This window comes from Drosophila busckii, chromosome 2L (genome assembly GCF_011750605.1).
Source record: "Drosophila busckii strain San Diego stock center, stock number 13000-0081.31 chromosome 2L, ASM1175060v1, whole genome shotgun sequence".
NCBI lineage: Eukaryota > Metazoa > Arthropoda > Insecta > Diptera > Drosophilidae > Drosophila > Drosophila busckii.
Genome location: NC_046604.1, coordinates 13,208,558 through 13,222,168, shown reverse-complemented (window position 1 = coordinate 13,222,168; position 13,611 = coordinate 13,208,558).

The window sequence follows — 13,611 nt, the reverse complement described above, 5'->3', positions numbered from 1 at the left end:
CGCAGCGCATAAAATGTAAAGTGGCAAAAGGTGTCACGAGCTCACACACACAGTTACACACACGCACACCGAAATGTTTAAAAAATGAAGCGTTGACAAAGTTTGTAATAATTTTTGCCTCGCCACGTTACACATACGCCATGTTGCGCAAGGGATTTACGTCTTGCGCTCATACAGTTAATGACATGCAGCTGCTGCTGCTGCTGCTGCTGTTCAGGTAGAACTTTCTTGTCTACATTAAACTTATGAATTTTAAGATAATTTTCATGTTGCCAAACTCAGTTCGGCGGGTGTGAGCGCTTTTGTCACTTGGGAGCTGTCAGCGCGGATTTGGGGTTGAGATCATAAATCAAATGCAAAAAGTGCCCATTGTAATGAAAATCATTTCTGTGTGGTTTTTCAACATTTGTTGCCACACACATTCAACAACACCACTACATGCAACTAATTAATCATGAAAAGTAATTGGTTTTATGTTTTGATTTGACATTTTGAAAAATTGCAGCTGTGACAGTCGCCCAAATCCCTTTTGCGCATATTTTTTTAAGCCAATTTTTTTGCAATTACAAAAAGCGCTACCTGTAATGCTTGTAAGCTGCGCATACGTAAAAAAATTATATAAATATTTTTGTTTGCTTTACATTTGGCTGCCACACACACACACGAAATATAAAATAATAACACATTTAACAAAAAAAAGCGACGCGCGTTTTAAGAGCTTATTTAAAAAATAAACAGTACTGCAGCACACTAAAAAACTGTAACAAAAATTATTAAAAAAGCATTAAAGTCTTTAGAAGAAATGTCGTAAAAAAAATACGCAAACTTGAAGCTGCTGCTGCTTTTTTATTTGTTTACACGAAATTTTCGCTGCGTTGTCTGCACGTCTGCGTGTCACTTCAAAAGGAAAAAAAGAAATTCGCACAAAAATAACAAAACAAATGCGTCGCGACAATAACAAAGTATATTTTTTTTTTAAGTCTCAAGTGGCTGCTGACTGTGTTCAATAATAAAAATTGACATTATGTGCTTTATTTTCTGTTTTTTTGTTTTGCAGCTTGAATTACAGTTTCGGCAGCTAATTAAATGCCATGTAATACATATTAAATATTTATGCGGCTTTTAATCAAAGTCCACACACACACACACACACACGTACGCAAATAGCAAATGACTTGACGCTGTTTGTTATTTGCTCAGCGCGCAGAATTTTTGTTGTTGTTTTTAATGTTGAGCGTATATTTGATACGCAACTTTTGTTTATTTATGTATCAAACGGCAGCCAACGAGTCGCAATCATTGTGCATTTATGCTTAAATATAAAAACAGCAGAAGTACAAATATAAGCTCAGCTAAGAGTAATGAGACACAAAAAGTTGTGTCAAAGCAGAATATTTAATGCACTTGTCAAGTTTGTTGATCAAGTGATTAGCAAATTGACAAATAAATAAACAAAAGTTGATGCAAAGTATTTTTAGCAGCTAAGTTTGAATAGCAGGCTATGATTTTTTCCTACAATTTTTTACAACTTATTTGTTGGCATATTCATTTGTTTTTAAAATATTTTGTTAAAAATTTTAAGTGTAGCTAGAATTACTAAATATGTTAATAGCTGAAGCAGCTAAGTTTGAATAAAATCATAGCTTAGATTTTGTTATAATAAATTTGAAGCCAACACAATTTTTTAAAGAATAATTTTATATTTTATGCTTTTAATTTGTTTTTAAAATATTTTAGTAAATATTTTCAAGGTAGAGTTTTAAACAAGTTTTGGAGCTTATTTGTTTATAACTGAAGCAGATCAGTCCTAATACAATTATAGCTTAGATTTTGCTATAATAAGTTTGTAGCCAAGAATAATTTACCATTTTTAACTTGTTAGAACTTTTACTTATGTTGAAAATATTTAGAAAAATATATTTAAGTCAAGTTTGAGTACCGAAATGCTCTGAAACATATTTTGTCATTTTTTTGAAGCCGATAAGTTTTAATAAAATTATAGCTTAAATTTTGTTATAATGAGCCCTACACAATTTTTTAAAGAATAATTTGCCTACTTTTAAGAATTTTAATTTATTTTTACAATACTTTGAAAAATATGCTTAAGTTAAGTTTGAGTACCAAAATGTTCTATACTATATTTTTTAATTTTTACGTTTTTTTTTTTTTTGATTGGATTTTTTATTTGCTGCTGCTGTTTGAAGTAGCATTAATATGCCTAACAAATGTGTTCACAATATAAATTAAATTTCTTATTTGTCTGCAGCATGCCCAGCAAATTTTGAGCTATAAAGGGTATGCAAAAAGCAAAAAAAGAACTTAATGCGTTTGGGTTACGCACTTTTATATATATTTTTGGCCCACATGGCGCTCATTAAATGCTGTTGATTTTGTTTGCTGTGATTACAGAGAGAGAACGAGAGACCTTTTGCCTTTTATGCGGCCAGTTGAATTAAAATATATGTAGATGGCACATTAAACGCAAAGAAATGAATATGTGATGGAACGAGAGTGAGAGTTGCCATAAAATCCATTTGGAAATTAAAAAAAAAAAAGTGCACGAAAAAATTCTTTTAATTAAATATGCAAAACAGCAAGGGTGGGAGTGTTGAAATAAAAAACAAATTAATAAATTGATTTTACATTAAAAGCTTTTTTAAAAGGCAGCGAGCATAGAAAGGTTAATTAATGTGAGACAAAGTATTGAAACGAGCTAAAATTAAATTGAGCCAAAAACACTAAAGTGAGTTAAATAATTAAGTGAATGTAAAACAATTATGCAATTTATATTTTAACTAAAGCATTGCCTAAGCTTTTAAATGCAAGCAAAGCAGCTTAAATTAAGTACGCAATGAGCTTAAATGCCGAGTCGAGTTGAGCCAGGCTAAATACCTTAAATTTTAGATGAAACTTTTCTGCCATTTGGGATTTTTGGCCAATATGCAAAGCAATTGTCTCGCCCTCCTGCTGACAAGTGTCATGCAGGCAGCCAAAGCTGTCAGCGCGCCGCGCCAAATGACAAATGTTCACATTTGCCTTTTGTTAGGCCAAAGCTAAAGCCATAACCATAGAGTTAGATATGGCCAGCGCGCACAAATCGCGTCAATCGACAATTCAAATAAACTGAGAAAACACGTAACCAACAGTATAAAAAAAACAATAGCAGTCAGTTAGTCATTGGTAAACAAAGAGAGACGCCACGCGTACGTTCTAAGCGATTTATGCCACACACGTTGCAAAGGCGGCAGCCAAGTGAAAAATCGAGCGTATTACTTGGCATATTTATTTATGTGTGCATAACCAACAACCAACAACAGCAACAACAACAACAACAGTCAACGCAATTTTTGTCAACATCCCAGGCCAGACAAAAGCATCAAGCGTCATCAACAGCAAGAAGCTGCTGCTGCTGCTGCTGCTACATAAAACCCCCAGCAACGTTTTCTTGCCTTAAAGTATCATATTTCAAGCCATAATCGTTACGCCTTGCCGTTGCCATTGCCTTGGCTTACTTTGCCTGTCGCCTGCTGTACTTTTGCCTGCCAATTGAAAATCATGTGCGCACAGCTAAAAAAAATATATAAAAACAACAACAACAACAACAATGTGCGTGTTGTGTGTGTGTGCTTTCCACTTCATTGATTGTCTGCTTGTTTCAAAGCTGCCGCAATTTAGCGCTTATAAGTGTAAGTGCTTAAGGATATCATTGTAATTACAAAGCTCATTAATCCAATGACTTTATGCTGCAATGAAAGTGGCTAGGGGGCTTTAATTTATGGCTGTGAGTGAGTTGAGTGTGTGACAAAATTATTAAAATTATCTTTATGGAATGCTTAAAGAAGACGTTTGAAAAAATCTAAAGAGTGGTCATAAAATTTAGGCAATTGCAGTTGCCTTATAAATAAATGCTGCTATATATTAATAAATGGCTTAAGCACAAAATAATTGCAAATAAATAATTGACTTAATAAATACTGCTATATATTAATCAATGGCTTAAGCACAAAATAGTGCCAAATGAACATTAAATAATTGACTCACAAATTAAAAGATAAAAACAAAGTCTTCAATAGAATATTTTACTTATATTTCTATTGATTAAAAATATATATAAAATGTAATAGAAATTTATGTTATTCTATATTTTTATTATACATAGCTAAGCTGTTGTCTGAGTAGATTCCCCCGCGTCAGAGGAATGTCTCTTATGTGCTGACCACGATATTATTTCTTCGCATATGTTTCTTAAAAAAATATAAAATTATTTAGTTTATTCAGCTATTATTTTTATACTACTCGCATACTTATTTTACTTAGCTTATGTTATTACACATACTTTCATAATAATAGTTAATTTTTACAGTTAATCTATTTAGTTTAGCGACTTGTTTTACTATATAGACGGCATCGACAAATAAGTAATAAACTTTAGGCAATTGCAGTTGCCATTATAAATAAATACTGCTATATATTAATAAATGGCTTAAGCACAAAATAGTTCCAAATAAACATTAAATATTTCACTCACAAATTAAAAGATAAAAACAAAGTCTTCAATGGAATATTTTACTTATATATCCATTGATTAAAAATATATATAAAATGTAATAGAAATTTATGTTATTAAATATTGTTATTATACATAGCTAAGCTATTATTACTACACAACTTTGAGCGCATATATTTCTTAAAAAAATATATAAAATTATTTAGTTTATTAAGCTAATATTTTTATACTATTCGCATATTTATTTTACTTACTTATATTACTTAGCTTATGTTACGACAAATACTATCCTAATCATAGTTAATTTTTACATTTAATCTTATATTTATATAACATTTTATTTAACGACTATGCCGTCCAATCGAACATAAATTTTTTCTGCTTATGTGCTGACCACAACAACTTTATGCGCATAAAAAAATATTTGCCATAATTTTAAACAAAATTTTGATAAAACATTTCAGCTGCTCACTTGGCTACTCTTGCAGCTTTTGGCACTTGTGTCAACAATAAAAGCAATAAAAACAATAACAAACGCAACAAAACTTGCAAATGTTTATTTGCCTAAGAAAAACTTATGCTGACCTCCAATGTTTTTGTTCGTATGCCTCAGAGGGTTAAGCACAGCTGCTGTTGTTATGCATATGAGCGCATAGCGTTGCTTTTTTTATGCTTAAATTTGCATAATGTGCAATTTTTGCTTGCTTTTGTGCCATAGCCACATTAATTTGCCAGCAAGCGGCGTTGCGTATACGCAGCGTGGTCGCAACTAATTGCAAGACAGACAACTTGAAAAATTTTTTATAAAACTCAATTTGCTAATTGCTATCAAAATAATGAAGTGCGCTATTGAGTGGAGTGAGTCGCTGCTGCTGATTGCAACCATCAAGTATCATTGGAGTAATTTAAAGTGCACTCGCTGGCAACTCTTATGCTCGTTTGAGTTGCTGCTGCAGCGGTAAGCGGATGCGGCTGAACTTACTGCAGCAATAAAATCAAGCAACTTACAAGTAAAAAAAACTTTGACTGCACACGAGTCATACAAATAAAAGTTCAACTTCAGTTGCAGCAGCAGCAGCAGCAGCAGCCGCTTTAGCCTTAGCAAAACTTCTTCTAGCTTGCAGCTCTGTTTGCGCTGCTTAAGGTGTTTGCCCAGAACTTCTAGTTACACACACACAGACGCATGTGTAATACCCCCCCGTGCTATTTCGTTTTTTAGTTATCGTTGCCTTGGCATTGTCCACTTATGTCTTGTTAAGACTTTTATATGCTTGGCTTTCCTATTTAGTTTTATTTCCGGCTTGCAAAAACTTGTGCTAAACGGCTTTACTTCAACTTATCCATAATAATTTCTGTTAACTTAAATACTTTAAGCAGCTCATTTTATAACAAGCAATAAACTGTGTGGCTGCAGGCTAAGCAAAGTTATAGCAAAGTTTGTGCGAAGATCATTTATTGATTTCAAATGAAGCTAAAAATGTAAATAAAATGTTATTAAATATACAAAGCTGCAATAATAATAATTATAATATTTATGCTTTATTGCAATAAGTTTGTGTGCATTAATATTTTGTTAAAGATATGCAAGTATATAAAATTTTGTAGTAAATTTAATAATAAAATATTTATAAGCTTATTTAGTTGCTTTAATGCAATAAGTTTGTATTGCAAGTATATAAAGATTTGTAGTAAATTTATTTATAAAATATTTATAAGCTTAAATAGTTGCTAGTCCCAAATGCTTTGCCTGCTTAAAGTTGCGGCGAATTAAATTCCGCATAAATTTCGCTTTAAGCTTATTGATTATTTCATCAACGCTTAAATAATTCTAAAAAGCGCTTCTATCTTTGCAAAAAATAACAAATTGCTGCTTCACTGTTGCTGCTTGTCGCTAATTTGATCTAAATTCACGCACTCATTTACTTAAAATATGCGCAATAGCAATTTAATGTGTGTGTAATTTGATGCTGATCCGAGACACACACACACAGCATGACAATGTCGTGGCATATAATCATGGCAGCGTAATTTATATTGTCCTACTGTTTATGTGTGTGTGTCGTTTATGCCAAATTAATATGCAGCAAAGCCGACAGAGCTGTAAGCAAATTACGTCAATAAATTAAATAGAAGCAACGCTGAACTCTTGTCTAGCTTACAATTTTTTGTGGTAGCTTGACAAATTTCAAGGCAGTGTCATGTACTTGGGCAGTTAGCGCTGTTTTGATTATAATTTATATGCAAAAGTTCAATATAGCTATGCTTACGTATACTTAATATACAACAGTACACAGCACATGCTGCACTTTAATAGCTCTGTAAAGTTTAATAACTTGCATGATCAACAGCGCATGAATTAAATTTCATTTTACACTTCAATGCTGCGTATACTTAATATGCATTAAAATTAACAAAGCTGTTATTTAACTTAAGCAGGCAAACAGTTCAACAGCTGAGGTCTTAAAATAACACTCAGCAAAGGCAAAAAAAAATTTAAAAAAATGAAATATCAACAAAAGCTTGAACTGCAAGCAAGTAAACTTTAGTTGCAGCAAAGCTGTCAAGCCAAACGTAACGAAAAAATTTCAGCTCAAAAATACAATACATTTTAACACAATGCGTATTTTTGCTGCTGCTGCTGCCTCTTATTTGTGTGTGTGAGCAAATACATTTGCGCTTTAAGTGTAGCGAAAATATAGCAAAGAGTGCTTAAAGTTTAATACATATTCAAGAGCCTGTGACTGTTGCTCAAGGCTCTCAAGTGTTTGCTGCAATACTTTCATAATTAATGAACTTGCATGTGTGTGTGTGTGTGTGTGTGTGTGTTTGTTGCATATGCAACATTGAGCGTAAGAAAGTACAACTTAATTTCAAATTGAGGTGTATGTCTGACCTCGTTTTGTGGTTGTTCTTGCTGCTCAGCTGAAAATACAAAAGTAAAGCTGCTGCTGCTGCAAACGGCTTAACTGTATTTTTAAGGCGCTTACGTTGCTGGAATTTATGTAGTAAGTTGTGACTGAAGCAGCAAGCTGACAATCAACAATAATTATTTCATTTAATAGGCGCAATGATTGATAAGAGTTAGCAAAAGCAAAAATCAGTTCGTTTTTTCTATATTTTATTTATTTAATGTCAACTGTGCACAGTTGATTTAATATTTAAAATTAAATTTAAAAATTATTTAAGTTAATGTTTTAGTTTTTAGATATGACAAACTTATAGATTGGGTGGTTTACTTATTGTTATTTTAATAAAACATTTTCTTGAACTCAAAAATATTATACAAACTTATTTTAATTTTAGCTTGCCTTACTACAAATAAAATAATGAAAAGTGAATAAAACATTCATTAATTTATAAAAGGCAAAGCAGTTGGATGTTATTATTTTTATATTTTAACAAGCTTTAATAATTTAGGCATATGGCAGTTGCCTTTAAATAATGTACACAAATTTTAAGCTACTTAAACTTGTGCCACAAACTTAAAGCAGCTACAAATAATTAAAATGGAAAATTTATGAAAATTTTATAATTGCCTGAAATGGCCCAAAGCCATTGGCAAGCTCAAACAAGCAAACAAGGCTAGCAAGGACAATGAGTGTATAAATATCGGTAACCACAACAACAGGCCAGGCCAGGCCAGAGAGAGGATGCAGTCAACGCAGTTGCTTATCTATGTGCATAAGTTATAAAGCTTGGCCTTGCAGGCGCACGTTAAAACGTGTACCGTGTCGCGTACAGAACACGCCCACACGCACACACACACACACACACGCATACATACACGTGTGTTGTCAATATATAAACGATTGGCAGGCAAGTTTGCCTGCGCAAAATAAAATGTTAACTTGCATAAGGGGCATACATTAACACATGCTTACAATTAATGGCGCACAGTAAGAGAGAGAGAGAGAGAGAGAGAGAGAGAGAGAGAGAGAGAGAGCGAGCAAGCTCTTGCTATAAAATTCACTGTACATTCACTTTATGCTCAAGCGAGCGCATTATGCCAACTGCTGTGCAAGTGACCGGCAGCACTTGGCTAAGGACTGGCCCAGGCAATGAGCCGCGTCTGCTTAGAGCTCCGAAGCTCGAAGCACAAGCCACAAGCCCCAAAGCACATTTTGTGCTCATTGTTGTTGTTGTTGTTGCTGCAGCCACACAGGCGTTAAGCATGCAGCAAAAGGATTCTTGGCACCACATACTATGCCAAAAGAAAAAAATTTATAGAGCCCGAGCGCTCGCTCTCTGCCTTGCACGCATTGTTAATTCTCTTTTTTACAAAATATATAAACGCACATTTTTATGCAACTTTAAGGCAACTCATGTGCTCAAGCTAAGTTTGTGTAGAAAGCTGCTTAAAATGCTAAGAAATAGTTGCTCAGCTGGCATAACAAAATATTATTCGATAAAAGTTACAAGCAAAATGCTTAAATTATTAGCAAAATATTTATTGTTAAAAGACCACACTTTAAGCTATTTATTACATTTACTATTAAGCTTGATTATTTTTTTATTTTAATATATTTTAACTGGCAGCCACAAAAGATAAGATAATATTATTTAATAAAAGTTATACAAAATTATTATGGCAGCATAAAAAGTGAGAAATTTATAAATTATTAGCTAAATATTTATTGTTAAAAGACAAACACCTTAAGCAATTTATTAAATTTATTATTAAGCTTGATTATTTTATTCAGCAATTAAGTGTTTAATATATTTTATCAAGTTTTTGTTATAGTTTGTGTAAAAAGCTGCTAAGTATAAATGCTCAGCTGGCATAAGCAAATAATATACAATAAAAGTTGAATACAAAATAAGCAAATATTACTCAATAAAAGTTTAATACAAAATTGTTATGGCAGCATAAAAAGTGCGAATTTATATTAAATTAAAACTAAATATATACAAACGCCTTAAGCCATTTATAACATTTAATATTAAGCTTGATATTAAATTAAAACTAAATATTTACAAACACTTTAAGCCATTTATTACATATACTATTAAAGCTTGATTATTTTATTACTCACTTAAGTCTTTAAGCTAAAAATCTATCAGCCAGCAAATTTTTGTTATTCAACAAGCTTACATAAGTTTTTGTCTACCTTAACTAGTAAATTATTGTTTGTCGGCCACTTGGCACATTTTACATTTAATTTTCCAAAAAATATTTTTGGCTAGCAATGGGCTTTTGACCGCAACAGCCGCAAGTGCTAAATTGTCAAGCCGCAACTAAAGCGCTTGCCAGCAAACAAATTTAATTAATGCAAAAAAGCAAAAACTCATCTCGAGCCAAAAAAGCAAAGGCAAAGAAAAATGTTGTGGGCGAGCAAGAGACTAAGATTTTTCTAACATTTATTTTTTTTGTTGACTTGACCAAACGACAGTCAGGCTAACAGTATCTGGACATATCGATTGCCAATGGCCAACAAAACTTTGTTTACCGGCACAATTTTTGCAATCAGTGCAGCACCAAAAAGTTTTTTTGCAACAATATTTATGTGCATTATACACTTAAAACTTATGCGCACACACACACATAGCTTTGCATGTATATGTAAGCTGTTAGCACTTTCTAATGCGTTTGTGACCTCAATACACAAATTTTTGGCTCGTTTTTGTGGCTACGCTAAAAATTCGCATTGAGCTGCACTCGAGTTGCAGTGATTTGTAATTATATTAGGCATACTTACTAATTATAGCAGCGCTCAGCTTGTCTAAAATTGAAATGAAATTTCCATTCATCACATGTACATTTTTCAAATGTTAATTTGTTATTGTTGCAATTTGTTTGCTATACATTTGCAATTTAATTGACCTTGTGCTGCTATTTGGGTCAGACAAATAACAAAATTCAATGCGATTTTGCTTTAAGGCATTCGTTGCACTGTTTTTGATAACATTAAATTCAAAGTTTAATTAAACAAAAGACAGCTTTTAATATATGTTACTATATAATAGAGCATAAGCAAAATATTGTACTTTACATTGCCAAAATCATAAAAATCCTTTTAGTTTAAAAGAATTTCTGGCAACATTGTAACTCAAACTTCGTTGAAACTCCCTGCACTCTCTTTTGCAGCTTATGCATACTTTAAGTTATGCACATGCCAAACTTTTCATTACATTTTACTTGTACACCACACAAAAATATTTGCACAAATACAAATTTCAATTGAATTTTGGGGCCATTAGTGTCGTCGTTTAAATGTGGACAGCAGCAAAGTAAAGAAAAAAAGTTTTGTTTTCACGCTTTGGCATTAAAAGAAAACAGTCAAAGCAAAAAGAAAATTGCAGCAAAAAAAATAAAAAAGTAGCAACAAAGTTGAACAGTTTCGTCTGCAATACTTCGGGGCAGCTGATTCCATCATATGCGTTGAATTTCTATTTTTTTTGCTATTTTTTTCAAATTGCTTTGCTACTTTTTTTGTGCTTTGGTTGGCCATTTTTCAACTTTAGCCAGTTTTGCGTAGCTTTGTTTGTTTGTGCAAGAAAAAATTAAAGAAAAATAGCAATGAAATTGAAATAAGCGTGCGTTGACTTCGATATTGGCACATGTGACATATATACGTCTAAAATCTTTTAAACAAATTAAAGTGCTTAGACAAACTTTGCTGCTGCGCACATAAGTATGCAACACGCTGTTGGTTGTGACTTTTGTTGCAGCAGCAAACCAACAAAAAAAAAAAAAGAAACCACAAGTAGCAGCGCACAATGCGCTTTAATTTAATTAAAAATATTTACTTTGCTTTGCTTTGCTTGTTGTTTTGTTAGCTTTGCCAAAAAGTTGCTGAGCGTTAAAAAAAAAAAAGAAAATAAAATATGTATACGTATGACTAACGATGTGCCTGCCTCAACTCTTGACACACACGCAGCAGCAGCAGCGGCAGACACGCCTACACTCAGCTAAGCCAAGCTAAGCTAGGTGGCCAACTAACCAACAACAACAAGCTGCATAGCCGTTGCTTTTGTTGCTAACACTGGGTCAAGTGGGTGGGTCAAGTATCAAAGTATTGTGGGTAGCTCCAACTCACACTCACACTCATACGCTCTATGCTGTGTGCCCGAGCTTAAGTGGTTTTTAATGAAAGTTAGCAAGCCGCTTTAATGCAACTTGTTGTTGCTAATTGTGTTGGAGCAGGCAGACCACGTGACCAGCATGCAAAGTTCCCTTTTTTTTTTTTTGTAAGCTTTTTGCCTTAACTAATAAGCTGCAATTATTAACATTTATTAAAATATTATTTTTGTCATTTTCAATTTGTTTGATGTCACTAATATTTCCCTTTTTCGCAAATTCGTCGCTATGCTTTTTTTAAATTTTGTTTTGTGCGCATATTTTTTTTGTTTTGCAGTTGATTTCCTGACCCCTTTTGCTTCCTGATCGGAATACAGTATTTCCGTTACGTCCATTATGCTTTTAAATGCCAACTCGCTTTTGTTGTTTGGCCTTCTTTTATGTGCGTTTCGGTCCTCTCTTTCGCTCTGTGTATTTATTATTGTGACCGCTGGCGGGCCTCTAACTGAGCAGCTGTGCATAACTTTTTTTGTTTGTGTATAAAATCTACTTTTGTAAATTACTTTTTGCATTTTTTTTTGTAAAAGTTGAATATTTAAATGTGCAAAGATGTGTGTGTGCCGGAAATCAGTTTTATTTTGAATTAGTTAAAATTAGTTTTGTGCCTTGCCAAATAAATTGTGCGGCAGATAAGTTTTGAAGTGGCCTAAGGCTACATTTATTTTTATGATTATGTTTTACTATTCATGTACTTGTAGCAATAAACAATTTAGGCTAGAACGGAAATAAATAAAACTTGAAAGCTTGCGAAAAATATTTATTTTTAACATTCTATAGCAATTGCTATAATTAAATAAGAGTGGCATATAAAAGTTTCCAAGAAATTGAACTCAAATTATTATTTCATTATCTTCAATAAATTCTTTTTTAAAATTGCTGTATAATTAAAAACTTTTCTGCTTGGTACTGTTAACTAATTGCTAATATTAGTTTATATTACTTCCATACTAAAAATAGCTTAAGTCCTAATTCACTTTATTACTTAGCTGCGCAATTAAAATCAATTTTTAGTGCGCCATTAACTATATTATTTAGCTATAAGTATGTGTAAATAGTTGCTGCTTAGCATAATTGTGCTGAAACCAAAAATACATTGCGCATACGCAACGCAATCCAATTAATTTTGTTTAGTCAACAAAATTCAACCCAAGAGTATCATAATTTAGAACCGAATTAATTTGCTTAGCATTTGCACACACACACACACACAGACATACATATATACAAGTATATTAAGATGCTTACTGCATACATATAAATGCCTTAGCTCACACCTCTTAGAACTTAGAGCTTGGTTTTTTAAGGCCCAAAGTTGCACAGTGATTTTAATTAACATTGCTGATGTTGTGGCTTGTGTGTGTGTGTGTGTGTGTGGCAGCTAGATTAACCCACAGGTGACAGCATCTTATGAAACTTTGTCTGTGCGCTTGGACTTGTTAATTAATTGAATTGTGCCGCTTGTTTAATTAGGCCCTTTTTTCAATATTTAACTTAATTAATATGTTACTCTCGTTTTCTTCTCTTTGCAGTGCTAAGCTGTAGCTGAAGTTGTATATTTAAAAAGGTAAGTGCTTTAATAATTATATATATATTTTTTTTTCTTTCTTATATTATATAAAATATGCATTCTTGTGCTTTGTGCGCTGCGCTCTATTGTTATGCAAGTAAAGCATTTTTTTTATTTGTTTGTATCCACTTAGAAATATTTGTTTTGCCTTTGTGCATTTGCCTTTTTTCAAAAAAATTCCGTTGGCTGTGCATAAATTTCAGTTGTTTGTTGCGCAGCTACAAAGAAATATAAAACTGTATATCACCTTTAAGGCTGGCCAAGGCCAATACAATGTGCTGACCATAGCTCAAAGGCAGAGAGCAAAAAAGTACGAAATTCAATAGCAAAGCATAGCAAGCAATATAGCTGCAGGCCATGGCTTAATCAGTGCCTATCTACCAAGATATGTGTGTGTAGTTCGAATCAAATTATGTGCGCACATATGCACAAAAGTATGCTACACAATTTGTAGCTTTG